The sequence below is a fragment of the Cavia porcellus genome, unplaced genomic scaffold (assembly GCF_034190915.1).
Source record: "Cavia porcellus strain 051 isolate PalLab524CR breed Dunkin Hartley unplaced genomic scaffold, mCavPor4.1 scaffold_1, whole genome shotgun sequence".
Taxonomy (NCBI): domain Eukaryota; kingdom Metazoa; phylum Chordata; class Mammalia; order Rodentia; family Caviidae; genus Cavia; species Cavia porcellus.
The window spans coordinates 20,916,888-20,944,457 of record NW_026947484.1 but is presented as its reverse complement, the minus strand read 5'-3'; the positions used below and the strand labels follow the sequence as shown (position 1 = coordinate 20,944,457).

The 27,570-nt window shown below is 38.7% G+C and overlaps 1 protein-coding gene and 1 long non-coding RNA gene across 2 annotated transcripts in view; both read left to right on the top strand.

The window, feature by feature from the left end:
- The window catches only part of LOC111755426 (uncharacterized), a 57,199-nt gene extending 41,741 nt beyond the window's left edge, over window positions 1-15,458 (top strand). Inside the window, exon 3 of the long non-coding RNA XR_010046619.1 lies at window positions 15,068-15,458. This is a non-coding gene — a long non-coding RNA (uncharacterized LOC111755426). The remainder of the gene's footprint in view (window positions 1-15,067) is intronic.
- Window positions 1-27,570, top strand: part of LOC100734223 (granzyme B-like) — a 166,224-nt gene that overhangs the window by 125,469 nt on the left and 13,185 nt on the right. The window lies entirely within an intron of this gene.

Below are 27,570 nucleotides of genomic sequence, written 5' to 3'. Positions count from 1 at the left end.
ACTGCATGAGACAGTTTGGGATAATGGAAGTGAGAAGTGAAGTGGTGCCATGGTTCACAGACTCACTCTCTATTTACAGGGTGACTCCAGAGGCACCCTATGTGTAATAATGTGGCACAGGGCATTGTCTCCTATTGACCAAAAAATGGAAAAACACCACGTATTTTTACCAAAATCTCATGGTTTCTTCGCTGGATAAAGAAAACCATGAAACAGAGCTGACTGCTCACAGCAAAGTAAATCCCCTCTATCAGCAACCATCTTACCTGGAGCTGGATCTAGAATCACTCTAGAGCAGATGCCAGCAACTAAATAAATGTTTCATCTCAGTGAAAGGCTAGTTTCTTGTTTGCTCACTTACTTTGGTTCATGGGGACCAACTCTGTGGTAAGCAGGACAGGGACACAGTTCTGATGATTTCTGCCTCCTCCACTCTTTCTCCACTCAATAGCTTTGCAAATCCCCTCTCAAAACTGTTAGCAAGCTCCTCCTTATACACTTTAGTTTCTCCACAGCCTCTCTTTTTGCAAGGGCTATTGTTAAGCACCAACTGAAGAAAAAGTGGGCATCTTTCTTTCTAGGGCTCCAGGGGAACATGTGAATTATTTTGTGTCACATGTAGAAGGAAAGGGTATGATTTCATGGGTCCTGGAGTTCAGCCAGGCACCACTAAGGTCACAAGTGGACCCCATCAGGCTCAGTAGAGGAAGGGTATTCCAGAGTAGGACATTTCTCTCCCATAGCTTTAGGGATATACATGGAGTGCAGGGTAACCTGACTGACCCCTCACCTTCACCTGAAATTTGTTTCCTTCTCCATTCTCCTCTAAGGCCAAGGCTTACTTTAGCTTACAGCCACCTGGCTGCCCTTTTTATCCCTCCGAGAGTTGTCACTGTTTACCGACTACTCTCCTTACGAGGCCACACTGATCTAATTTGGTAACCTCTTCAAATGTCCCAATCCAGGACCAAAACCTGTCTCTCTTCACAAGTTAATGAAACCTTGGTTCAGAACTGGGTAGTGGCCTTTTTTCTGCTTAGCTATTGTTCTGACTGGACTTAGGAGCCCCTTGGTTGCCCACAACTACAGATACTGGTTTAAATCTTTATTCATGGCAAGAGTTTCACTGGACTTGGTAGACTGAAATTTATTTATTAGAATCCCAATAAGTTTTCCTGGCTTTACAAATATAATCTCCTCCTGAGTGTGAATTAATGCATAAAAAGTGCTAGGCCAGATGCTGGGGATTATCTCATCTGCCAAGGCACTTGCCAGGCAATCACAAGGTACTGAGCTCACTCCTAGCTAAAAACCAAAAAATAGTGCCAGGTCTTAGGTTCTATGATGAACATAATCATAGATCCCAATGAAGCTGGAATGGTCATAGACTTTCCAAATTAACTCCCCCTCCATCCTCCAGATTCCCACATGAGTCCTGTGTGGAAATTCTGTGAAATAAAACATCTTATTTATATTTCTTCTTACAGTTTCTATCAACTTTATCACATGATACTTCAAAATTGTATGAAATTTAAAAATGACCTTAGTCACACACTTTTCAGATAGGAAGTTGCTAAATGATTCAAAAGAGGGCCCATAAGTGATAAGATAATGAGGCAGGCTTATTTTCATTTGTTTGAAAAGAAACAGATATACATGTTTTCATAAAAAATCCAATTACAGGAAACAAACATATCCAGTCCACTGCTGAGAACCATAATCCCTATCAGCACTACAGTGCCCTCCTCTGAAGAATCAAACTTGAGTCTGGGAGGCCACGACAGAAGAAAATGGGGAGATATCTGTAATATTTAAGTCATCATGAATGTTACTGAAACATCCATTATATCTAATGTTATCCAAGCTTCTCTTTGTTGAGAAGTTCATAGCTTAGAGAACACAAAGTGCATGACATTTTTCCCTGTGGGTGCTTTGTTTACCTTGCTGAACATTTCCTGCACCTGGAACTGCAGGGTCAGGTCACTAATACTCCACAATGCCTGGCAGAATTCGAATCAATCTTAAGGTCTCTATGTCTCAAATACACAAAATACTACATTCTTTTGTGGCACAGAGTTAAATATCACTCTGAGATCATGTAATTCCCAAAGGCATGTCTTCTCCCATCTGTTTACAAAGTATGCTGCATCACAGTCTCATAATTGTCTTGTGTAGCTTTACAAGGGAAAATCAGCTTCTGACTTGAGTCTGAAAATCAAAATTCCTGCACCTAACACCTACTGAAGATCTGGCTCCTTCCTCAGGAAAAAAGAAATGAAAATCCACAAAGCAAAAAACCAAAAAATAATATTTAAAATGTTTCCCAGTCATATACATGAATACTTCTGGGTTCTATTTATTTTGGGGAAATGGGTTTGTAGTTTAAAACTCCTTTGAAAAGGATTACTGTAGATTAGTCCCAATCCTACTCTAAAAGAAGAGAAAGAAACAGAGTCCCAGGAAAAGATAGTGATGACCAAAAGTAATGCAGAAGTTAGGAGAGAGCTTGGACTGAGGCAGGTTCCCTAACCATCAGCCTACCAGCAGCCCTGGTCTTGTAACTCTCAGTCCATGTTTTGGCTCCATCTCCACAATCTTGAACTTTGCTCGCCTATTGGTCTTACTTCCTCAATAACAAGGCTGCTGTCATCTGCTTAAGTGGGCCATGATGATAGGTGGATGATTGATCCTGATATCTAAGGGAAGATAGGATTCGTTGAGTTGACCCTTAGTGACAGTGGATGAAAGTCAAGGTAAGGCCATCACAGAGGTATCCTGACTTCACCAGGTTACCTTGCTAGGACAACTGAGTTGAGATCTACCAATTTGTGGCTTTTATTATCTGCAAGGAAAAGGAATGGAAGTTTGCATTTTGACATAGATGTGAACTGTTACCTCCATTTCCCTTAACATACTATCTAAGTTTTCCCATCCTCTATTATCTACACATGTAGTTAATAATAGGTATCTCCCACACTGGAGTTTTATATAACATATCTAAATTAGGTGGTATATCCTCAACGCACAGTAAGAAACGAATCCATATAAATTCCCATTGCTTTCACCAAGTACTATTTTTCCATGCCAGGATTTACTCAATCAAATGATACTCAAATATTATTTCAACGATTCTTTTCTTGAAGCTATTTATGATGTTCTAAGAGATGTTATTATATATCTATATACAATTTGGGATGATTAAGTAAGGCTCATCAACATAACCAACAGTTTAATAATTATGATACTTTATACTCAGAGCATCTGAAATTTGCTTTTAGCAACTCTGAAACATACATTACAATTGGATATCAGTGTGATGTATACACACTACTAAGTATGATCAGTGTGCTGTACAACAGATATCAAAAATCTGGCTAAATCTTAGGACCCTCTGATCAACATCTCCAAAAGCTCCTAAATCCCTAGCCTTTGATAACTACTATTATACACTATATCTACAAGTACAATGGTTTTCAATTTTCCATAAAATAACAACGTATATTTGTTCTTCTGTGCCTGGGTACTTTCCCTTGACATAATAGACCCCTAATATATCCAGGCTGTTGCAAATGACAAGATCACTTTTTTATTCGGTTTGGCTGAATATATATATATATATATATATATATATATATATATATAGTACGATATATACTAAAATAAACATATCACATTTTCTTTATTCAATCATTGATAGACACAAGATGACACAAGACTATTATGAATAGTGCAGCAATATAAAATGGAAAATCAGGTAACTCCTTAGCACACTGAACTCTAGTCCTTTGGAGAAACGCTAGCATAGGATTCCTGGACAGAGTTTAAGTGCCAATGACAGCATGTTCCATATAGGTCCAAAGCATAGAGCACACTCTCCTCTCCTAGCCGTACATCCTCTTGCAGCCAGGGACACTTGGGCTCAGGCAGAAGCTTCAGTCTTGGTCTTGTCTGTGATACTGTTCTTCCACCTTTCACTGTCCACAATCTCAATGGTTCTATAAGATTCCAAGCAGACTTATTTCTATATTATTCTTCCTAGGTCCCTTTGGATACTGGCTTATTTTCTACCCTACCCATAGGGGACAAAATTGGCAGGACATATCCAAAGAAAACTAGGCCAGAGCATTCCACTAGGGAGGGCACTGTCATTTCTCAGAAAGGCAAGTCTTGCTCCTGAGCTCAGAGCCCACCCTCTGAGAGGACACTCAGCATCCTGATTCCTTTCAGCCTGTCCTTTTTGGTCATTGCTAACAGCACGGTGTCTGACTTAGAACTCCATGATTGATTATCCAGCCTGTAATGACCACTTAAGTGAGAGTGACCACATCTACAACAGGACTAGAAAGGATCATTCTCTCTTCCACTAATACATGGATTATTTTCAGGTAAATACTGTGTGTTAGGCAGTAGATACACAGAAAAGCAGCCTGTTATGTAATTTCTGTGTGTTCTCTCATTTTATATGCCACTTTCCTTGTGTGAGATTGTTGGTTTATATCTGGGCTTGAAAGCCACAAACACCAAACTAGTCTTGCTCTGAAGATAATATTTACTTGAAGTGTACTTGCCACAAATACTGCCACATGCCACAGGTTTCATGCCCATTATCAGAGCGGACCTAAAAACAGCAGCTTAGGTGTCTAAAATGAACAAGTCAGAGCTCAGCAGGGACAGGTGGAAGATGAGGAGACGGACAGACAGCATAAGCAAGGAGGTTATGATCTAACACATATGCCTTGCTGCACAAACTTGGATATGAAATGGTGGAGCAGTCTCCTGGATCCATTACTACTCCTGGGCTGGTGTCAAATTTAATCCATGTTACTAGTGAAGCCTGGCCACATCCAATAGTGGACATAATTAGGGAAGTTTGCACAAACTGAAAACATCTTATCTCAAGGTATAGTGGTCAGCATGAGTAGATCACAGTGTGCTACACTGGCTTCTTCAGGTAGCCGAAGAGTCACAGCTTCTCAGAGGACTTAGGCAATCTGGGCTTTGCTGCAGAAAATGTGTTGGTTTCAGTAATGAGTCAACATGTCTCTCTTCCTCATCACTGTACTCTTTAAGGCTGGGAAAATTATCTATCTCTGTAATCATGGTCCTCAAAGAAATGTTCCTTCATACCTTGGCTCTGAACAAACTCTGTGGTCCGTATATAAACAAGGAAAACAGATTGCCAGTCAGCACACAGCTCTGCATCTGGCACCAAAAACAAACTGATGAGGCACAAGCATAAGAAAAACTCTGCTTTTGGTATAGAACCTAGGAACAGAATGAGAAGAGAAAAAAATACGCATTTCAAAAAATACACAAAACTAATATGCACATTTTCATTGTATTTATTTATAGGAATACCTTTTGTGGCTAGCATGGATGAGCATAGTAAGTGTCATAGGTCTTTTGTGATCAATCAAAATATAAAAACCTAATTTAACCTACTATCACACAACCAGTTAGCCCCACAAACCAGAGATGGGCCCTGACCTCCTACTATTTGATTCAGCTGTCTTTCAGCCAGGAGACAAGGTCTCCATCAGACCCTCAGGACCATCTGACAACCAGACAAGGAAAAGTTTTGAATCTCCCAACCAAGGTATTTTTCTAACTCTGCTCAGTAAACTCCCTGGAAAGAGAGCTCCCAGGCAGCCAGCTATCTCCAAAGCATCTGCCTTCAGGGCGACTGTCAGAAAGTTCTCAGCTCCCTCTTCCCTCAACTATAGGTAATTTTGTTAAATTACTTAATGTGTTCTCTAGCCTAGAGCCCAGGACCATTCTCTACCTCCTAGAGATAATTATTCCAAACCCTATGATCTTGATATCTATGTACCATTGACCCTATGATCTCAACCATGGCCTCAGTCAGATCCCCTGATTCAACCCAGTATGAAGCACTGTATGGTGCTACCTGTGCCTGCTTGCTATCTTCAGAGATGCAGAGTGAGCTTGCCTAAGTGTTATGCCCTAACTACCACACATACTTGCTTGCAACTCAAAAAGGTGACCTCGGGGTGCTATTTCCAGCACAGTATCTAATCCTGACTAGAAACAAAGGCACCCAGCTTAGATGGATGCACAATCCCTAAATCAAATGAATGAGGATCATAACGCCAATAAAATAACAAATAAGTCATATGTACTTTTGAGAATATAATTTATGAAATAAAGAAACAAAAAGAAAGAAAGCTTTAAGAGAAATTTGCCTTTAACTTTCTTCAGTGTCAGTGAGCAAAAGGTTCAATCTTTAAGGAGGTTGAAGTACTGAAAAAGGCAAGCACTCAGGAAGGAGTGATGGGTCAGGGCAGTGACCACACAAACAAAAGAAGTCTTGACTGAGTTGATTAAACAAAGTTTACCTGATCCAAACAAGACTGACTTGGATTAAAAGGGTCACCAAAGACATTGATTTCAGTAGAGGTTATTTCCCTTAGAACTCAACACTGCAGACACCTATGATGCACCTTAGATTTTCAGAAACACAAGAATCTCTTCACTTTTGTGACTGAACAAATTACCTCAAGCCATAGGAATTTTCTCCAGCAGAGACCAGCAAGAGAGCAGCCTCAGCCCTAAAAAGAGGAACAGTTAATAGATTCACAGACAACACTGAACAATTCCCAATGAGAATCAGCAGTGGAATGATCTACTCTCCTGAACTGCAAAACCTAAGTGCCAACATTCATTCCACACATATCCTCAGAGAGTTTCAAGCAGGACTAAGCTCCAGTTGACTGGCATCCCCTGAAAAAAAAGGGATATTGAAACATAAAGACACACAGAGACGTGATGATAGATACAGATGGGAGGTATGTATTCACAAGCCAAGAAGTGAGAACTACTGCTGATGAAATGGCCTTAGATCAAGAATGTCTACCCAAAAGCTCTTGCGTTCAGAGGTGGGCATTTGGAAGAGTATTTTCTGGGATTATGAAATGCTAAATAATGAACATCTAAGCAAATACATTACTCATTGCAACAGAGTGAACAATGATTTATTATGATTCAGTGAATTTTGATTCCCAAACTTTTTTTCTTAAGAAAAAATCCAGACTATTTGACAAGATTTATGTCTGTGGCCCCCAGGCCTCATGAGTTTGCACTGTGCATTTTTGATGGTTCATTGTCTAGTGCTTTGATTGTTGGTGTCATTGCTCCACCCATAGAGGGGTGGAGACAGGATGTTATGTAATGGCAGGTAGAAAGTGACCCTTGGTCTCTTTGCAGGTTCCTGCTTGCTGTTTGCAGCCACCATGAACTGCAGCCCATCCATGCCCACCTGCCTTGGAGCCAACTGAGTGTGGACTGAAACCTCCAAAAACTGTAAAAAATAAATCTTTCCTTTCCCAACTTTGGCTTCAGGTATTTTGTCTCCACAACAAGTAATATGTAACTAAGACATTATTCATATTTAAAGAAAGTATTCTAATCATTTTAAAAATCTGAGGCTATGATTGTGGCAAAATAGGAAACTCTTACTATTCAACAGAATAACATACTGTCCATTTTCTCATGTGCTTAGAAGAAGTCTGGACTTTATCCCATATTCCAAGCCAGCTTCACCAGCAAGTTTGCCACCTTGTTCTCTAAGGACAGATTTTTAAGTCCACTTTAGACATATATCAGCCTTTGAGGGAAGGACCCATCTACCTTTTCTCCTTGGCTCTAGCCTGCTAAGTAGTTGTTCACAATCTTCACCGAATGAGAAATGACACAAGAGCTGTGCAAAAGAGCCATGCTTAGTACAGTTCAGGCACTAGGCATGTTCTGAGGTCTCTGCCCTTCTACTAGCTGCATGCACCACATGCTCAACTACCCCTACCTCTTGAGCTTTCTTCTTGCTGTGCCTTGTGACTCAGCCACAGAGCTGTTAGAGGTGACAGTGTGGTATTCACCTAAACCAATTCAGATAACATTCATAACTCTCCCTAGAAGGATGACACCCACTGAAACCAGAGGAGCACATATCTAAGATATCAGCAAGGTCACAGGGCTTGTGGCTCATTCAAGGTGCTGCAGGGGCTCTATCTGCTCTGACCTGGCAGCCTTCCAGGGAAAATGACACCACTTTTACTCCTGTGGACATTTCGGCTGCCCTAGAGGCTGCAAGGTGAGTGGCCATCCTTATTCCAGAGGTCTGAGCTCATCCCACAAAATCTTCACTACTGATTTTTTGTTAGCTTCGGTCTAGAACTTTCTCCTTGGTCTCAACCAGGAGTTTTCTAATGACAGATCCAGTTTCAAACCCAGACTCACAAATCCAAAGCAGGCTGGACACTTCTGAGGGTTTCAAAACGAGGGTGTTCTCAAATGGTTTAGTACATGTTAGCCTCTCCACAGAATTTCCTGTATTATCCAGAAATGAGTTGTCAGAAAAACATTAAAAAACAAAAATCAAGAATACATAAAGCAGTGAATGTGAAGCAACAAAAGTAAGTATTTAAATCCTGTTACTCAAAACCAGAACAGGGCAGCTTAGACCAACAACCAGTGGGGGGTGGGTGTCACAGACCCAGTTGCACTTTCCAGTGCCCAACCACCCCAGTCCCAGCCATGAAGAGAATCTCAGGGTGCAGCTAGACTCAGAGATGTTATGATGACTGTATATACTTTTCCATTACCCTGGCTCCACCTTAGGCCTTTGCAGCTTCACTCTAATGATCTTTTCTACCTCTGCCTTGCTGGCTTCTCTTGTGGACCCTGCCTTGGGGACTACTCCCTCCTCCTAAAATTTTATGGCCCTCTATGCCACCACAACGCACTGTCCCATTAAGCACTGATGAAATGTTGATTAGACATCAGATATATACCCTAAAACAACTCTTGAGAACATAGAATGTGTTAGGCCTACATCATAAGGTATTGGAGAATCAAACCTCATAATCATATAGGAAGATTGTTAGAAAGTGCCACCAATCCAGAAATTAACAGACGTTCAAACAGACTTGTAACATGCAGTGAGAAAACAGGAATGCAGGCAGCTGCCCAGTGTCTTCTGAAACTGTTCAGTCAGTCATCCCAATTCCAGGCATGTGTCCAAGGTAGGAAGTAGAAGACCAGCACTACCCTGACTTTCTCAGAACATTTCAGATTTAGAAAACCTCTAGCTCCAAGGCATGCAGCCTGCACACATAAAATGAGTACCCCCTGTAGGGTATAGAGCACCCCAGATCCCACCCTCAACCCTCACTTTCCCCAGTCTTCTCTCTTGACCACACTGCTGCCAGCCACCCCATCTTCAGTTTTTCTTTAAGCGGAGATCATCGGGGATTATGAGGCAAAGCGCCATTCCCATCTCTATATGGCCTTTGTCCAGATTCTAAATGGACAGAAGATGAAGAGATGTGGTGGTGTCCTGGTGTGAAAGAAATTTGTACTGACAGCTGCCCACTGCAAGGGAAGTTGACGAGGGACAACTAGCCCACATTTGCCAAAAACCAATGGGGACTTCTGTCTTCTACAGGAACTGCAGTCTTAGGAATGCCTGGCTTTCACAAACCCATAAGAGCTCATCAGAAAGCAGGAAAGGAAACAAGATCAAAAGTTTCAGCACAGTAATTGAATGTATGATAATTAACTATATCAAGCATTGTAAGATAAATAAATGATTCTGAGGCTGGAAAGATAAAAGGGAGATGAAGGAAGAGGAGAAAATAAAGAAACTGAATGTGTGGGGGTTGGGGATTTAGCTCAGTGGCATAAGGACCTGCCTTACAAGCAGGTGGTTTTGAGTTCGATCCCCAGTAACAAAAAAAAAAAAAAAAAAAAAAAAACAAAAAAAAAAAAAACAAAAAAAAAAAAAGAAAGACAAAATAGAAAAAACGAAAGAAAGAAAGAACAAACTAATTGTGTTATACACCTGTACTAATCTCTTACATTGGATGTAATCCTTGTGTGTTGCAAACATGTAGGAATAAAAGTAAAAAAACAAATGTTTCTGCCTATTCTTGGCAAGTTAACTAGTTGGTGAGCTACTGTTTCAAAAATAAAAATAAATTTAAAAGGACTGAAAGCTTTAGCTCAGAGCAAGAAAAAGTTTCCCTACCCAAATGCCTTAAAGAAGGAAAGAAGACTTGGAAAATGAAAGGCTTAGAAATAAAAGAGGTAAGTTTTGGAATCAGACAGTGAGTGTTCAGAACAAGTGACATAGGTGACAAGACATAGCAATCACACTGCCAAGCAAAGCAGGTGTAAGCCTGCTCTGAATAGGTCCTCTGTGGTTTCACAACCTAAATCCGTGCTCTTCTGTGTGCAGCTCAATAAGTGTCATTCTGGGGGCCCACAACATCCAGAAACAAATAAGACCTAGCAGCTAGTCCGTGTGAAGAGAGCCATTACATACCTAGAACAAACTACTAGAACCTTCTCCAATGACATCATGCTGTTGCAAGTGAGGGAAAACTTTCTGCTGCTCTCGCTCTTCTCTTACAGGGATGTTGCTCCCCGTGGGTCCCTGCTCTTTTCCTCCTTGCCCTCATGTCGATCACAGAATGTAGGTCCAGAAGGTATAGGGTCTAAGCTAGAGGCTAATTTAGACGATCATGCTTGTTCACCATCAGGTGGAGAGAAAGGCCAAGCAGACTAAAGCTGTGCAGCCCCTCAGCCTGCTTGAGGCCGTGAGCCAGGATAATTCAGGAGACACATGCCTGGTGGCAGGCTGGAGAAAAATCACCCCATTGGGTCCCCTAGCAAGCACACTGCAAGAGGTGGAGCTATCATTATAAGACAAACAAAAATGCCAATCTTCCATCCATGCCTACTCTACTCTCACTGAAATTTGTGTGGCAGACCCAGGGAAAACAAAGACTAGTTTCAAGGTAAAATTTCCACTGCCTATAAACACAGAACCCAGGGAAACAGAAACTTGGTGGGGGAGATGACAGCGTCCATATCTTATGCTCTGAGTCCAAAGTTTGAAGGCCGGTCCTCTACAGCAATGCATTGTTTAATTCATCCCCTTCATAGATAGGAGTAGAGGGTGGGGAAATAGCAGTAAACTGAATTCAGTGTAATCACTTGAGTATCTCAAGGATTGCGCAGAAAGGTTCAGGTAGGTTAATACTGGAAAGTAAAGTCAGGGTGAGGTTAGAGCCTCTGGTCTGAAGGAGGCAGCCAGACATACCCTTCCCTGATTGCATGCTCACAGCCCCCTGACAGAGGTCATCAACTGTGGTGAGGTTCAAAGAGCAGCAACAGGAGGAGATGTATTCCATGCTTTCCTTCTCTGTCCACCGGAGGACTCTGGGGTCCCCTCATCTGTGAGGACATGATCCAAGGTTTTTCTCCTATGGAAAAAGGCTGGGAATCCCCCAGGAGACTTCATGAAGGTCTCCCACTTCCTGCCTTGTATAAAGAAAACCATGGAGCAGTTCTAATAGCAGGCACAAGATGGGCCTCCTCTGTGCCTCATCATCTTTACTGAGCCATAATACTCCCATGGGCCGAGGCCACTGCACAGTGACAATAGATTGATCTGAAGAATGACTGTCCCTAAAGTCATATTTATTCCTTGATACCCAATTAGCATGAAGCTGCACTGCTGGCCATTCCTACTGTGGCTTCCTCTTTTCTCCCCATGCCTCCCTCCTTCCTTACCTTCATTCCATACTATTCCTCATGGATTGCTCCCACCCATAATGTTTAATGCTCAGCACTCCAATGTTGCTTGCTGGACACACAGTAGTGTATCTCAGCATTAGGAGGTGTCATTTTTCACAGGGTCCCACAAACTTGTACTTCACCTTTCAAATGTAAATCTCTGTGCTTTAGGAATCTCTAGCCATCTCTAAGCCAAGAACCTTCATGAGATGCCCAACAATTTGGCAGAGAATAGATCAGGGCAGTGGAGAGGGATAATCCTAGAGATGCAGGAGCCTGGGCACTCACTTTCCTGTTTCAGTCCTTCTCCCCAGTGGGACAGGATTCTCCCCTTTCAGTGCTGTCTACTGCTTAGGAGGCTGAGATGGCTCTCACGAGGACCAGGTCCCACTTCGTGCCCTGCCCTGATCCAGGAGAAAGTTCAGTCCACCTCTGACTTCACTGCCTGGCTTTTCCACACCAGCCCCTCTCTCTACCTGAGTGCCTCTGGCCACCAGCTCCTTTCCTTTCCAGCTCCCTGAAGAGTTTCCAACTCTATGTGGAGTCACTGCTATCAGTCAGTTCCAGAAAACTTGCAACTCTCCACTTCACCTGGATAGGCCTGGCTGCACCATGTTCCAATCCAGCATTCTCCAAGACTCAGGCATCACCTCTTGTGAAGTCAAGGCCATCTCAGGTCTTTCAGTGTGGCCTGGTTTTGGAGTCCAGAGTCCCCCTCCTGGCAGGCATGGATTATTGCATCCTTTGAGTCACCCCAGAGAAGCTGGGCAGGAAGGATCACTTATCCCTCCCCTCTATCAACAAACACTCTTCTGATTTGTCTTTTTGTAGCAGGTATATAATAGGCTCTGGTGTCACCTTTGGAAAACACTCAGGAGTAAGAAATTTCCTCTAAATATCTCTAACTTCTCTCCTTCCACCATCGCAAGTCAATTTACCCAAATAGGCTTATATGGGAATCCACTAGAAATCTTACTTTGAAAAACATTAAATTCTCTGTATTCTGTCTTGGTTGTGCATTACAGTGCCACATGTGTGATATTTATGGTTCCAGAATTGTGTGATACTGAAGAAGGCAGATAGTGCTCATAGCCAGAGGTAGCCCATGTGTGGCCCCTGGAGACTGGGTTCAGAGGTATGGAGGGGATGAGAGGCAGCCCAACAAGGCTAAATTTCAACCCACAAACCTCCAAGCTGGTGCACTTCAGATGTGAGACACTTGTGACTGCATGATTTTATTTAGGATCCCCTATCACTCAAATAGCTCTACTCCTGCACATATGAAACAAACAAAAAAAATCTCATGATAGTTATGCTTCATCAAGTGATTGCAACATCAAAAATATCCCCTCTTCCAAGAGTTGAATATCTTAGGCAACAGTAGCAAAAATTGCCAAAGAGGATTGCATTGATTTTTGTTCACAAAGGAATCTACAGAGTGAAGAGTAACATTCATCAAAACTTGGGAGAAAATTTTGGTGAGCTACTATTCTAGCAGAGGGTTGATAGTCAAATGTACAAAACTTCATAAAAGTTGATACCAAGAAAGAATCAAACTGGGTGTGGTGGTTCATGTCTGTAATCTAAGCACTCAGAAACTTTAGGCAAAAGTATTGCTGGGAGTCTGAGGCCAGTGTAGGCTACATAGTGAGTTCAAAGCTAGCCTGAGCTAGATAGCAGGATCCCCATCTCAAAAAAATAATGCAAAACCAAACAAAACAAAAAGCCCAGTTGGTAATTGTGTACAGAATGGATACTTCCCCAAAAAGTACATACAAATGATGAAGAAGCACCAAAATTGGTTTCAATATCGTTAGACATGAAAGAAATAACACAAAACTACGTTAAGAGTCCATTTTACTCCAGTCAATAATAATGAAACAATAAATGCTTGTAAGCACTGTGTAAGAATGTAAATTTGCACTATCACCATGGAAATACATATTGTAGCTCATCCAAAAAGAAAAGTATAATATACCGTAGAGATAATATAGATTGAGCATACTCTAGAGTTACTTGTGCACCTAGGCTTATTTCAGTGCAATTCACAAAAGGTAAGCCACAGAAATAGCCTTGGCCCTCATATGCTGATTAATGGATAAAAACAATGTGGCATATATATACACTGGAGTATCACTGAGGCACAATGTCATGAGAAATGATTTCCTGAAACTGGAGATCATCGTGTTAAGGAAAATAAGTCAGAGTCAGAATGACAAACATACATGTCTTCTCTTAAATGTGGAAAATAAATAAGATGACATAAAAGTAGAGGAGAGATGATTAAAGAAGAATATAGTCAAGGGGAAGGGGAATAAGTGGAGGAGGGAAATATTCAAAGTACTCTACATGTATGTACCCAACAAGATAATACATGCAATAATAAGAGATAGGTGTATCTCTGTTCACCGTGGTGAGTTGCAAGGTGGAATTAAGGCTGACATGTCTCTTATTTATCTTTGAATTTATCCTATATTCCTAACATTATAATTATTAAAGTTCTTAAAAATACTTTGTCAAAAAATGCATTAAGTAAGATGATACATGGTAATATACTGCTGTGTTCTGTCAGAGATAAATGTTTACAGATAAAATTTAACCCACTTGTTTAAAGTATTACCCCACAGTGTAAAATGAGTGTTTTTGATGAGGAGATTTCCCCTTGCACTCTCAATTATCCTGCTTTACACAATAAATTACACAGTAACCCTTAAGGAATGCAGGCTCCATTCCCCAAAAGATGGATTCCAAGTTTCCCAATTAATCTGATACAGGGCTTGTTGTTTGAGGTGAGTCTGTAGGATCAGGCATGGGAGAATGCAATGGTTCAGGTCTGGAAGGTACCTGCATCTTTTTTACTCGCATGCATTTTCTACATAAGTCTCACAACATATCTAACCTCAAAGGAGGCTAGGTAGGGCTGCACCTGCCTGAGAGAAGGTGGACAGTGTAGACATGTAGTTCACCTGTGTCCCTTAGAAAAAAAGGAAATGATTTTTTCTAAGCTTCTAACATTGCTCTGTCACAGTGGTCCATAGTATTTGTCAATTATAAAAGATGACGCCCTTCCTTTTTTTTCTTCTGAAGTGAATGCATTCTCATTATAGAAATCTTAAATAATGAAAAGGTGAAAATGAGACACAAATTCTTGTACATATTTCCCTTTCACCCAACACACACACACGCACACACACACACACACACACACACACACACACACCCTTAATATCAACTTATACACATAGTATTGCAGTGTACATATTCCTCCTAACATGAAAGGCTACAAATTTATCCAGGCCTTTAAAGAGCCTTCTAAAAAACCAATTTAGTGACCAGAGAGGGCATTATTGCATGAATGTATCATCATCTATATTTCTCTTCTCCTATTGTTGAGTTTTTGGATTATCTAACCATTTTGACAAGAAGGTCTCAGGGCACATGTTTACCTCTTCTTCCTTTTTTCCCGATACAGCAAGACTCTCTCTGGGGTGCAAATGATGGGCAGGCAGAACCAGTGGTGTGGAAAATTCCAAAGCAGCAGTGAGAATAAAAGCCAGCAATTGGACAGTGGACTTGAACCTCTGAGAGCAGAGGCTTCTGCCCCTGCTCTCCCATCCTTGGATCCCAGATCACCACCTCGGACCATGGACCTCCACCTTGGACCCCAGACCTCCACCTCAGACCTTGGACGTCCGCCTTAGAGGGCAGTCACTTCTGCACCTGCCCTGATTCCCTGGAAACTCAGACCTCCACCTAGAATGAGACCACTTCTGTGCCTGTCCTCCCACCCTCAGATCCTGGATCTACACCTCGAACAGTGGTCACCTCTGTGCATGTCCTCCCACATTCGAGAACACTCCCACTTCTGATCTTTTTAATTTTTAATTTTATTTAAGGAGAAAAGAAAAAAATTCAGTGAAAGGGTACAAGTTATACAGATTTACAGAAAAAAAAATGAACATTAGGTAATCACTAGTTAATGGATTACATATTGCCATCATAGAAATAATTGTTCAAGTCACAAAACTAAAGCTTGTAGAGTGGACATTCCAACAATGATACTGCAAACAGTTCTGTTCAATGATCCAATAAAACTCTGTGATATCATTTTCTATCTTATACAATTAAATATACATGCAGTTATATAGTTTAGAGCACTTTCTTTTCCTCTCTTTTGTACAATGACTATTACACATTTTGGGTTTCATTGCTCCCACGGTTCTTATTGCTTTTTGGAAGAGAGTAAAAGCAAACGTGGCATAACAGAACAGAATTGGTCAAGTCAAAAGGGTGGACATAATAGATAATGTAAATCATAATACAAGGTGATCATCAATGGTTACCATAATGCATCCCGCTATCTCTAATAGAATTGCCTATATCATTAGTTATAATACAATTGAACAAAACAGTAAAGAACAAAACCAACACCACCAAAACACTGGAGACATTGTAGGTCTTCAAAAGTAGATAAAAGTCAATGAGAATGGGCGTTATAATGAATCTCATTATCTTCACAGCTGATGCCTAAACTTTCGAACCTGATACTATCCAGCAAAACAGAATAGGGGAACATCAGTCAAAAACAAGATGGTGAGAGTAGTACAGGGCTTCAAATCGAGATAATAGAAAGTCAAAGTGGGTTACTATAATATATCCTGCTATTTTTTCCCTTTAATTAAATGGATAAAAATAAAAAAGTAAATAATTCAGTGGAGATTGAGATAAAAGAAGGCATAACAGTGAAACAGCGCAGATCAAAAAATAACCATTTAAGCAGAATAGTGTTTCACCACCAGATAATCCCGACCCAAAAGTAGTTACCATATTGACTCTTTCCTTGAAATCCTTGAGTACAACTTCGTATACTGTAGCATTAAGTGTATCAAAAAATTGTAAAACCATTTAAGAGAATGACAGCATTACAGAGTCTTTAGAATTGACTAACAGAAAATGAACAATGGTTTCTGTATAATCTCCTCGTCTTTAAAAGGTTTTTGCTTATACTATTGTACATAATAAAATCCAATAAGATACAACCTATTTAGACCATTGGAGACAGAAGAACAACTTAATGTGGCTGTTGATCTTCAGCTGCACTTCCTCCTCCCAGAACCTTGGACTTCATTGGATTAGCCTTGCTGGTTTAAAGAGAGACTCAGTAACCAAAAAGAGGACCTCATCAGTTTTCACCAGTAGGTTAACTTTGTCTCTGAATTAGAGGCCTTCAGGTCTTCAATTCAAAAGATCATGAATACCTAATTTGAAAATCTTTACTCATAAAGGATGGACAATACAGAGGAAATGGATGATTTCAAGGAACATATGAACTACAAAATCTCGATCAGAAAGATTTCAATAACCCAATATCAGCTTTAGAATTTTAAAATGTGTTTAAAAACATACCAACAAAAAAGTCTCTGTCCTGATTGACTCATGGCTGAATTCTACAAGAAATTTAGAGAAGATTTAAGGCTAAAAATCCTCAAATGCGTTAATGAAACTGAAAGGGAAGCAATGCTCCCTACCTAATTCTGGGAGGCAAGTATTACTCTGATACTAAAACCAGAGAAAAACTTAACCAAAAAGAACTATAGTCCAGTCTCACTAATGAACGTTGATGCAAAGATTCTCAGTAAAATACAGTGCAAATAGAAGGCAGCAAATTATCAAGAAGATTATACATTATGACGAAGTGGGGTTTATCCCAAGAATGCAGGGATGGTTTAACATATGCAAGTCAATTAATGTAATACACCACATCAACAGAGCCAAAAGCAAAAATTAAATGATTATCTCTATAGATGCAGAAAAAGCTTTCAATAAAATCCAACACTTGTTCATGATAAAAAAAAAAAAACTCAGAAGAGATGGTCTCTACCTCAATCTGAAAAAGGACATCTATGACAAACCATCAGCCAACATTTTTCTAAATGGACAAAAACTGAAAGCTTTTACTCTAAAAACAGGAACAAGACAAGGATGTCCATTTTCAGCACTCCTATTCTATATAGTCATGGAAATACTAGCCACAACAATCAGACAAGAGAGAGAAACTAAAAGGAATAAAGACAGGAAGTGAAGAAGTTAAATTATCACTATTTGAAGAAAACATGATACTCTACATAGAAGACCCAAAGAACTCCATTAAAAGACTACTAGAGGTAATAAATTATTTTAGTAATATGGATGGATACAAAGACAATGCAAAAAAATCAATAGCATTTTTCCACACACAAAAAAAACTCAGAGATAAACTATGAAAATATTACCTTTCACAATAGCATCTAAAAAATGGAATACTTAGGAGTCACAAGTGAAAATGTGAAAGACCTTAGTGCTGAAAATTATTACTACTCTTAAACAGGAGATGGAAAAGTGTAATAGAAAATGGAAGAAATTCCTTGGCCTTAGGAAGAACCAACATTGTGAAAATGCCTTACTCCCTTAACTATGATACAGATTTATTGCAATCCCAATCAAAATACCATAAACATACTTCATAGATCTAGATAAAACACTCCTAAAATTCATTTCATAATATAAGAAATCTAGAATAGCAATGGCAATTCTGGACAACAAAGGCAAGGCAGGAGGCATCTAAATTGCTGACTTGAATCTATACTACAACGCCACAATGAAAATATTATCATAGTACTGGCAAAGAAATAAACCTGAGGATCAGTAGAACAGATTAGAAGATGCAAACACAACTAGCAAAACCCTCAGCCATTTGATGTTTGACCAAGGTACTAAGCATGCTCACTGAAAGGACAGCCTCTTTAATGAGTGTCCTTGAAAAAATTGGCTCTCCACATGCCAAAGACTGAAACTAGACACATGCTTATCATCATGCATAAAACTAAAGTCAAAATGGATAAACTATCTAAATACTAAAACAGAAATAAGAAATCTACTGGAAGACAAGACAGGTAGAAGTCTTGGAGACATAGGGATAAGCAGAGTATTCATGAACAAAATAAACCTACATAGGAAATACTTCAAAAAATCAACAACTGGGATCTCATATTATTGAAAAGTTGCTGCACTTTGAAAGAAATTACCAACAGGGTGCAAAGAAAACCCACAGAATGGGGAAGAATTTTACCCAGCAACTCCTCAGACAAATGACTTATATCCAGAACATATAAAGAATTATATTAAGGCTCTAAATTCAAAGCCCCTCTAAAAATGGGCTTCTGAGATGAACACACAGTTCTCAAATGAAGATACACAAGTGGCACATAAATACATGCAGAAATGTTCACTATCACTGGTCATTCAAGACATGCACATTAAAACAGCTCTGAGATCTCATCACACTCCATAAAGAATAGCTGCCATCCACAAAGCAACTGATAACAAACGTTGGCTAGGATGTGGGGAAAAATGAACACTGCTCCACTGTAGGTGGGCATGTAGATTGGTGTAGTCACTGTGGAAATCCGTATGGAGATTTCTCAGACGACTAGAATTGGAAGTTCCATTCAATCTAGCTACTCCAAGCCTGAGTATTTTCCCAGAAAAAAATGAAAAGTTCACAGCACAGTGATATATGTACACCATTGTTCATAGCAGCACAATTTGTAATAGCTAAATCTTGGTAACAACCAAAATGCCCATCAAACACATAGTGGATGAAAAAGATGTGGTATTCATACTAATCAGCTATTAAAAAGGATGTCTCGAGACATTCATAGGTAAATGGAGACAACTTGCCTCTATCCTTATAAGTGAATAAATAAAAATCATATTTATAAAAATCACATTGTGTCTCTAGTGTGAAATGTATTTAAAAATGTAGCAATAATAAAACCCCAAATGTGTAATTGCTACTGTAAAGCAGACAGGAAAAGAAAATGCTCTAAATGATATAACTGCAGGTATGGTTAAGTGTGTAGGATTGATAACCATATTACTAAGTTTTTCTTGGATCATTGGGCAGAACTGTTTGCAGTCTGACTTTTTGAATGTCTACTTTGTATGTTTTAATTTTGTAACTTAAACAACTATTTCTAAGACAATGAACTGTAATTTATCAACTAGTGTTTAATGTTTAGTTTTTTTTTTCTGAAATCCTGTATTATTTTTAACCTTTGATTGGTTCTTTAATTTTCTCTTCAAATAAATTTTAAATAAATAAACAAAAATTTTTTACTAGCAAAGAAAAGCCTAGAAAAGCCCACTGCAGAATTCCACCAAAAATTGAAAGGAAACTTAATGCCAACATTCCTCAAACTCTTCACTGAACTTGAAAGGGAAGCGATTCTCCCTAACTCATTTGTGGAAGCGAGTATTACTCTAAAACCAAAACCACAGAAAGACCACCAAAAAAAAGAGAACTACAGGTCAACCTTCCTAATGAACATACATGCAAAAATTTCTCAATGAAATACTGAGAAACAGAATAAAGGTAGACCCATGCCTATTACCATGTACTAAAGTCAAAATGGAAAACATATCTAAATATTAAAACAAAAAATAAAACTGAGTTTGCTGGAAGACAAAGTAGGTAGAAATCTTGAAGAGTTAAGTAGTAGGGTACATAAATAATTCATGAACAAAAATCAAACTGCACCAGATGCTTCCCAGAATCAATAACTGGATTCTTGTCTTATTAAAAAGTTTTGCATGTTGAAAGAAATGTTCAGCAGAGTAAAGAGGAAACTCATTACTTTGAAAAAATCTTAGTCAACTGTCTCTCAAAGAACATCAGTCCAGGACATATAAAGAATTTTAAAATTTCAGTCCCCTGATATTCAAATACCCAATCCAAAAATGGGCATCTGAGATGAATACACAGTTGTCTGATAAAGAAATACAAATGGCAAATAAATACATGAAAAAATGTTCATCATCATTTTTGTTAGACTAATGCACATTCAAACCACATTGAGGTTGCATATCACTCCAGAAACAATGGCCAGGATCAAGAAAACTACAAACAACAAATCCTGGAGAGTCTGTGGGTAAAAGGTGCAGGAACGTGGTACACCCATTATGGGTTTCAGTCTAGAGGTTCTCCTAAAAGCTGTGGTTAGAAGTCCCATTTTACCCAAATATTCCACTTCTGGGCACCTTTCCAGAAGAAGTGAAAACATCAGGTCGCACTGATATGTGTGCACCCATGTTTATAGCAGCACAATCTGTGTTAGCCAGATCTTGGAAACAACCTAAATGCCAATCAACTGAGGAATGGATAAAAAAAAAAATATGTGGTACATTTATACAAGGAGTACTACCCAGCTATAAAGAATGATCACATTGAGATATTTGACACAATACTCACATGAAACAAATCAAACTCTCATGTGTAAATACTGTAGTATCTCCCTAGTGTAAGAGATGATTGGAGTATAAAAGATACAAAATCCTCAATAAATACAGCGATGGAGAAAGTATCTGTTTTAAGGAGAAAAAAGAGTATCTCAGAGAAAAGGAGGAAAAAGAAATGTGAAGGTAAAGTAAAAAATATCTAAATTTGTATAAACACATAGGATAGCTAAGATGATTGTGATAAAAATTCTAGTAGTCCTTTGAACAAAACAGTTAACATTAATAGGAATGGAACAATTAGGCATGTTTGGGTCTGGTGATCTGAGGAACTCTTGTGAAGATCACAATACAAAGTAACAACCCTGATTATGCTCCTGTCACTTTGATGTGCAGGCCTATATCATCATTGTTTTGGGCACTTAGCTATCGTCATTTAATTGCATTTTTGTGTCTTTATTTTCTTATAATTTGTTTTGTTTTGTTTTTCCTGCTAACACAGAAAGGATAGTTGTACATCTAGAGGCTGATAGATGTCTAGAATTTCTCCTAAACTGTTTAAGAGAATCAATTATATTATGCAAGAAAGTATGAACAGATACTGCAGAAAAATAGACATGATGAAATCCACTGTTGACACCATACCATCATGCTGTGAAATCCAGTAAAGCTTTTGTTCTTTGTTCAGAGTGCTTTTAGTCTGTTTTCTGTTATTGAATTTCAACATAGGTGAAGGGATGGACAGCTCTATTTTGAAGAGAACAAGAGACATTATGGTAGTTATTGTTGATTTTCTGTTGTCTGGTTTTGAAGGCCTGTAATGCCTAGATTACTCTTTTTCTATACGTTTTATACTACATTATTTTGTATGAATTCACTGTGATTGAAGATCTGGACAACAATTTATAATGAAACAAGAGACATGCTAGCCATGGTAGATCTCCTACTCTCTTGCATTGAAATCTATGTCACTTACATTGTTTTCTTCTGATCTGCTTTGTTCTGTTTTGTTATGTTTTCTATTTCCATTTTCAAAGAAAAGAACAATAATAGTAATAACAATAATAATAATGATAATAATAATAATAATAATAATAATAATAAATTGTGGTGTATATGTACAATGGTATATTATTTGGCCATTAAGAGAACCAAATCACATTTTTGCAAAAATGATGAAACTGAAGGTGATCAAGTTAAATAAAAATATACATTTCAGAAAGGCAAATATTGTATGTTTTCCCTAATATATGGAATGTAAACCATGACATGAAAGGAGTGGGAAGACTATTATTTGACGACAGACAAGAAATAAAGAGGAGCAAGAGAAAGTTGTAATCAAGGCACTATTTTGAATGGAAAAAGTTATTAAGTGTGTCATTAAGTTATTATGATGCTCACATGAATTTATTGAGATAACAATGTACCCAGGACATTTCATTAAGTGAAAAATAAGCATACAAAATCCTATACAGGAACATGATAAATTGTTTTATTTTCAAAAATGTATTAATATAGAAATATGAAATCTTTAAGAATGGTATTCACTAACTGTTTAATGACTCTGAAAAGGAGATGCCTAACACATTTTCTTTTCGGTTAAAAGTATTTCAGACCTGTGCTATTATAAAACATTTTAAGCAGAAGGAGTCAAAATGTGATGTTTTTTGAGGTGATTGTAGGAATGGTTCATAGTGCACAGCTATCCCAAAACATGATGCTGTGCAACTTAAGTAAATTTGATTTTGTCAATTATATTCAATAAAATGAATTAAAATGAGTATATCTTCCAAAGGGATTAAATGGATATTCCTCATGGAAGGAGTGTACATGTCCTTCAAATGCTATTTTCTTAAAAATCTGTACTATCTGTTACTTTTCCACCAATACTGGTATTCTGTGTGTATTTGTATTTTCATTCTACTTTTAACTCTTGCAATGTATTAAACATAACATGAGTTTATATTTTGCTTTTATCCCCACTCTGATTATCCTGGACTTTCACTGATTTATGAATTATTCTGAATGATGATTTATATAGTTATTGTTATGATTATTTTTACATGCACTCTAACTTTACTTATATCAACTGTTCTATAAATCTTGACTTGCATGTTTGTTCCTTTGGGTTTATGTTTGTTTTAAAGAGCCTTTTTAATATTACAGCAAACACTTCAATTTTTAAAAGCAATTTTAAGTTTATAGAAAACTGGAGAAACAAATACAGAGATTTCCCCCAAATCCCTGTTCCCACACATGTGCAATCTCCCTCATTACCAACATTTTCCCGTGGTGCAACATTAGTGACAATTGACAATAATACAGTACAGTAATTCTACTATTGGGAGAACATCCTGCAAACTGAAATGAAAGTGCGGGCACAGGAGCACACACACACACAACACTACACACAGCATACACTGAGCTCTCAGAATAAAGATTATACTTTTAATACTTCTTAATATTATCAGAAATTAGAAACAGTTTGAATAATAACAAATTAGGAAGATAGAGCCATGATGTACCCACATAATATAATATTAAAAACGCCAGGCAGTATTTTTAGGAGCCCTAGGGAAAATGAGGCTAAAAACACTAAGCCGTTATTCCCTACCTCACTCTTCCCAAAGAAAATCACTAATTATAAAGAAAATAATTTAACTTCATAGGCTGGCAATGATTTATCCAAAAGCACGTACTTTAAACAGCTTGCATGTGAATAAACATCTATCCAGACTTATCAGATACCAATGAGAAATACATACAGTAAGTGCAAATTAAATGGACATAATAAGATAGCAAACCTATTTCAATTGCATTTTCTCAGAAGACTGAGACAACTATTAAATGATATTCCTGAGAACATTGTATGCACTAGGGCAAAACTGAGCAACCCGCCAAGACACAAAAGGGAAATTACTGAAGTAAATGTGTTCAAAAGCTACCTGTAAGGGACAAAAGGAAAGCAGTCACCTGAAATGATGATAGAAGTTACTACATCATGATACCCATTTAAGGTTAAGCAAGAAAAGAGATTAAAAACTCTTGTGTGAAACAGGACTTCCTTTATTTTTTTCTGTCTCCTCTGCAATGAGGATAAATAAAAGCCCAGGCAGGGTGCACATGATTTCCCCTGAAAAGGACACTTAGGAATGCTGGAGAGCTAGGAAGCTGACACACTGCTTATTTCCCCCATGCACAACTGTCTCTTAAGTCCATGGTCTTTCCTAACCCAGTATGAAAAGTTGGACCATTTACACCAAAGCATTTTTTTACTTTTTGGTCTACAGTATGTAAAGAGAAATGGTCATGTGTTACACTTTAAAACTACAATATAGCTAATGTATATGAATATCCAATCATTTATATTTTTCTTTTCACTGTTTTAAGGGGGAAAATGCAAACATTAATCTAATGGTATCTTTGGCCTGATTCGTGAAACTAATACATCCATAATGCTTCACTGAAAGAGGTTACAATTTTTAGTGAGTTTTCAAGAGGCTTCTCAGAAAATTTTGAAATATTTTTATGCTATCTGTTCTTCATCCTTGTAAATAGCAGTTCATGAATGCACTGTGTGTGGTGAGCATGGAGGTTAGAGTTAACAGTGCTCTATGCCCAGGCCAAGAGAGTTCCACTGTCACACAGTCTGTGCAAGGGCACTGTACACTCAAATCGTAAAAAATAGTGCTGAAAATCACAGGAAATTGCTAAAAGTGTGTGATCTTGTGGGGCTGCTTTTGAGTGACATGTACAGCTGTCAGGCAATGTGTGGAAGACACCTGCTTTAAAAGTTCTCTCAGCATAGTACTTCAGTTTCAAATGACCTTGACCTGACCCAGTGTCTCTATTCATTAGCGTGTCTTTGTCTAATGAGATTTTCAAATGGACTAACAGGGACTTTTATTCAGGTAGGTCTTCTTGCTGTCTCAAATTTTCTGAGAGTGATTCTAATAAATTGGTATTTGCTGGTCCCAAGATAGTCTTAGAGAAAAATCAGGCAAGAACTCTCCACAGAGCTCTCAGTTCCATTTTGTGGCTATGCAAACAAAACTCTCATACCTGGTCCAACAACCTTCATGAACTCAGGATGCACTGAGAAAGAACTAATTCAATAGCTTCAACCCTGCTTCACCAATACCAACATAGCCTCTGCTCTCAGACCATAGGTGCTTCCCCAGGTTGTAGCTATCTTTAGAATAGCTACAAGACTTTTCTTCAGAAGGTCTGAAAGCACCCATTTGTTATTCATCATCAAACAGATGTAAAGCAGGTGACAGGTGCTGGGGGTTCAAAAGCAAGCTTGTTGGGAGACCTCCAAAGCCAATTATGTCAGGACAGCTCGTTAACACTAACAGATGGGAAGGGGTTGAAAGTTATAAGAAGCTAAAATGTAATCCTTCACAATGATTTGGAACTTAACCTTTTTGGTGCATTAGGGTTAAGCCACATTTTCCTGTGATTTCCTGCAAGCTAAAGCACATTTTATGACAGACCACCACTGGGTCGGGAAGAGGTCACCAGAAACCCAAAATCTTTATGGCCTAGGCTAGATAGATAGGTAAGGGAAGAGGGGAGGCAATAAGGCACCATACAGAGGAGAAAATGGTGGTTATGTTTTTCTTTCTTTCTGGGGAGGGGGATCAAGGTCAGGTAAAGGGTTATGCTAATAAGCAAATCTCCCTGCACACAGGCAAGTTAGTTCAAACAAGGCTAAATTAGAAGACCATCCTAGTTTTCTTTAGCTTTTTACCAGAGAATACAGGTGCCTATCAGTGATTAGCAACCCTTGTTAGCTTTTTTTAGCACAACCTCTATTGTTTGTAGAGGGCAACAATGGTTAACATATCAATTAGGTAAGGTTTTACAATTCTTTACAGAGAAGAGCATTGATTAACATATCAATTAGGTAATCCAAAGATATAAGAAGAAAAACACATATAGTAAGCCTGTGTTACAGGTTTTGTTATAATACACATATAATGAAGCTATTTTCTTAGAGTACAACATTCCCCACTGATTTTAGTCAGTGAGTCAAATCATTGACTCATTGGCATCTGTTTATAACCTTGCATGTGTCTTTAAAATCATAAGCTTTTAAGATCTTTGACATAGTTTATCAAAATTTTTATAATACAAGGCCCAGTAGGAGGATTAACAAAGGTCTTGCAGTTGTCTTTAAAGCTGTTAATCAAAAGGTGAAAGAAAACAAACATTTAAATTTACTCTGTTTTATCATACACGTAACAATTTTTAAGTCAGACAGAGGCCTCCTCGGGGCCTCTACAAAGGAGAACACAAGATTATCAGTTACATTAGGCAAACTTAAGTTTTAAAGAGTCCTTGGAAGAAATGACAGTTCACTTATCTGCAGGCTGATTGTCTTTTGAAGCTTGGACCTGCTTGCAGTAGGAACAATGAATCCAGGTAGGCTTTCAGATACTTTGACAGTCCATTGCGGCTCAAGAGATTTACAGTGAGGTCGATTGTCCAGATGCCTAGGCTCTCCAGCTTGCAGTGTGCAGCAGTGAAATAACCAGTGGATGGAAGTCAGAGCTAGCTGAAAAGTCTGGGGGGACTTAATAAGATCAGCTAATTTTTAGAGAACTTTAAGGATAAGCGGTTGGTCTCTCACATAAAACCTCAAAAGAGGAAATATCTACAACATAGGGGGTGCATCATGCATGCAAATGGGCAAAAGTAAAAGAGACTCACCCCGTTTTTGCCAGTTTTTAAGGCCATTAGTAATTATGGTCTTTAAAATCTGACTTATCTTTTTACCTCTCCTGAACTCTGAGGCTGGTAAGCCCAATGGAGTTTTTAATTGATCTGCAAAGCTTAGGTTAATTTGAGTTACTAGGCTATAAAAGCCAGGCCATTGTCGGACCCCATGGATATAAAGGGAGACCAAATCAGGGAAACTGCTATCAGAGCTGACTAAGACTAAGTAGAAAATGCTTTTACCCATCTAGTGAAAAAATCAACCATCATAAGTAAACACTTATATCCTTGAAATTCAGGCCCTTTATTTTTGTAAAATCTATTTTCCAGTGTTTTCTAGACATAGTCCCATGATAACAAGTGGTTTCTATTTGTTGCAGTACTTTTGGATTTACCAATTGGCACTGAGGGCATCTGAAGCTCACGGACTAGGCTAGCTTGATATTATCGCCCAAGGATCTCTCCAAAGTTGACCTACCAGATGCTGGTATTTTCAATGGCAAATGGGCTCTGACTAAGAAAGTAGGTGGGATCAGCAGTAATGTCAAGCTTATCTCAGTCCCCACTGATTTGGGGGCTTTCTGGCTGACTTTTGGAAGGTGGCATTTGCCAAATTATTTTGCCAAATTATTTTCCCGTATAACAAGATTATCTTCTGCCCAATGGCTTATACAGCAGATAGTAGCCACTCTACTTGGCATCTAGATGGCAAACAACAAGCCAAAATTTAGGGAGCATTTTTAACCTTTTGACCCCAGAAGACAATAAACACCATTTTTGATAAAGACAACTTGGGACCTCAGTGTGGGCAATGAGTTTAGCCCACTATTCTGACATCTCTGGCTCTAAGATTTGTTCCCATAGAATTTGAAAGTGTATAACAGCAGTTCCTGTGACCCACTTACCTGGATAGACAGGTAACTGCTTCTATTGCAGAAGTACAATGGAACTCCAGATAGTGACTTATTTGCTAGATCAGGT